The sequence below is a fragment of the Psammomys obesus genome, unplaced genomic scaffold (genome assembly GCF_907164565.1).
Source record: "Psammomys obesus unplaced genomic scaffold, mPsaObe1.curated_primary_1811, whole genome shotgun sequence".
NCBI lineage: Eukaryota > Metazoa > Chordata > Mammalia > Rodentia > Muridae > Psammomys > Psammomys obesus.
The window spans coordinates 34,259,764-34,262,743 of NW_026587216.1; the positions used below are offsets into that span (position 1 = coordinate 34,259,764).

A 2,980-nucleotide genomic window follows, 5' to 3' on the forward strand; every position below is an offset into this window, starting at 1 on the left:
TTTGGTCCTTGTAGAGCTCCTATCCTTTCCATATCATACTAACTTCCCTTCTTTCATATGATTCCCTGCACTCTGCCGAGGGTTTGGTTATGAGTCTTAGTGTCTGCTTTGAAACACTGCTAGGTAGAGTCTTTCAGATGCCTTTTGTGGTAGACTCCTGTCATAAGTTCAATGCACATCCCATTTATCTTTCTAAATCGGTTAGCGCGCGGTACTTATATCACAATGGCTTCTTAGACTCCAGATTTATTTCTCTCTTACCTTTTTTCCAAACTTCTGCAGGTTTTTTTACAGAATGATCCCCTTCACCTTTCAAATTCCAAAAATGTTTCACTTGCGTTGTGTGATGACAGTTTTCCTTCGGAGTTGCTACACACTTGTCTACTCACCCACAATGACCAAAGTCCACAATGACCAAAGTTTTGTAAGACCTGGGGTCTCACAGCTCAGGAGTTTAAGATCACGCCCTTCCCAGAAATTCCCCCAGACCATGACTCGTTGCAAAAGCAAGAGGTTTAATCTAACCATTGCACAATGGGGTCACCCCTGCTGGTCAGCAAAGAGTGGCACGGGGAGACAAAGGCCTTTCGGTTTTTAAAAGAAAAATTGTGGGAAATTTGAAGTTGCAGTTTTGGCAATTTAGGATTGGATGAGGAAGCTATAAAGTAAGATAATTGGTTAGTCTTAGGTGCTCAAGCTTGGCCAGTCCTGCCAAGTGTGGAAGCAGCTGCAATTGAAGGTGGGAGTGGTTAGCTCATCCTTGAAGATTGGGGGCTTCAGACTTTTGGCTGGAGATCAAAAGCTACTCAGAAGAAGTCTGGGTTTGTTGCTAAGAAACACTATCTTGAAGATAAGGGTCTGGTAGTTCTTTTTGCTGAGTGAAGGTCATTGCTTGCTTGCTTTTTTTTATATCTGTCCTCACAGATAGGGTCACATTCCTCCATTCTCTGGAAAGGTACTAAGAGGCTTTAGTTTAACCTGGACCTAAAACTCAAAACTATAGGCTTTAGAAGACATATAGGTTACAAAATTAGTCTAACCCTTTCAGTCCAGACACCACCAAAGTCCAGCTTGCCGAACCATGAGTTTTATTTGGGTTCTTTACAGAAAAATGAGTGAGGTCTTACCTACATGAGCAGAAATTATTCAAAGACCGCTACATCCCCAAAGCCCACCCCAGCGTGGGTGATAGTTCACAAAAGCCAGGAAACTGGAGCACAACTTGCTGCAGGCAGTTCAACAGATTGAAGAGTCTGTTCTAAGTGACTCAGTTGGTCAAAACCTCCTCCAGGTGGCTCAACCAGATTTCCCTCCTCTAGGCAGCTGGTCTTGTCTCAGGGCCTTCTTTACAGCTTTGCTTGTCTGAAAGTTTTCCTTGTACTTTGGCTCTGCCAGTCTGAGGACACTAAGCGTTTATTGCTTTCTCAGGCAGGAAGCGGCCTTGTGAATCTGGTCAGTTTCAGAAACTTCCTGAAAGTATTGTGAGTTGTTTACTTTCCAGTTTAAGGACCTTCCCTGCAGGAAGGAAGGTTTCAATCTTGGAGGAAACTGTTAGAGGACACCTGCTCCAAGTGTGGCATATCTACCCCTTGTCTTCTGCTTGGAATGTTGTGCTCAGGTTTCAGATGAAAAGTGCCTGCTTGTTCTCCCTCTTTAGATTTCAACAAAGACTAAATCTTTCCATTGAATTTCCCTAGCCCCACATCTAAAGCAGCAAGTACCTCAAAACTCCCTTGCTCTACTTCTGGCTTATTTCATCTTTGGCGCTTAGCATCAGCATATTTTATCTGGTTTATGGCTTGTCTTTCCTCTAACATTTAAGAACATTTCATGTGATGCTACCTACCTTTAGACTCAGAATTTTTGAAATGCTAATTTTCCAATGTATGTTCAATAAACTATTACTAAAAGAATAAATAATGAAAAAAGTGAAACTTTTGGCTTTTGCACAATTCCAAGCAGAAGGTGGAAGTCTTTATAGCCACTACCTTGATAGGTATCCACCAACGTTCTAGAGTTTTCCTGAAAAGATTCTGGAAATAAGAGTGTTTAGATGGGGCATCATCCAAACACTGCTGTTTAACACATTGCTTTGCACAGTCCATTTGTCAAATTCCTACAACCAATTTTAGGCTGAAAGTTTTCCGTTGGGGTATTACAACACTTGAGAACACAAATAAGATAGGAAAATCACTATGGATTAATCTTTGTTGTGTGGAGCTATTTTCAAGAACACTCCAGGCATAGGGCAAGCAGGCTAAAGGTCAGCACAGTGAGTGTGTACTTTCTTTCTAATGAAATGACACTATACCACCTCATAAACTCGGACCTCAGAGAATTTTAGTGTCTTGGAGACTAGGAAACCAGAAGAAAATTGGTAAACACTCTACACAGAGCTAGCCAATGAGAGCTTAGAGCAGAATGAACCTTATCCTTCTTGCTCCCAAGTCATGATGCCCAGAGGACGAATGGTGATCTCCATGAAAAATAAACCATGTGAGGATCAAAAGATACCAAGAGAGAACATTATGCTCTCAAGACAACCCTCCTGGTCACAGGCAACCATTCCAGAGCCATTTTATCCAGACTCCAGAGCCTTGAGCCGTTGTTTTCCAGTGGCATGGTATTTACACTGTCAACTCTCCTTTGATTTTGAAGAGAAGGAATTTTAATTTCCTCCCCTTAAGTGGATGAATGAATGGATACTTAATAAAATTATAATTCAATTTCAATGAAAATAAAAATACTCTCAAAACAAAACAACAAAACAAAATCATTGCCGTTGGATCAAAATAGGCAAGATCTGGCACATTTAAAATGATACAGAGATGCCCTGAAATTCCAAGCATTTGGAAATTGACACTTTTCTGGCAAAATCAGCCCTATAATATCCAGCCTCTTGTAGATAATTCCCACCAGGCCCCAGGGTTACTAGAAATACAGAGACCTCAGTTCTCCACCCTTTCCTTTCTTCCCCCCC

The 2,980-nt window shown here is 41.4% G+C and overlaps 1 protein-coding gene across 1 annotated transcript in view; it reads left to right on the forward strand.

The window, feature by feature from the left end:
• Nucleotides 1-2,980, forward strand: part of Xkr4 (XK related 4) — a gene marked incomplete in the record, with an annotated part of 379,561 nt that overhangs the window by 219,819 nt on the left and 156,762 nt on the right.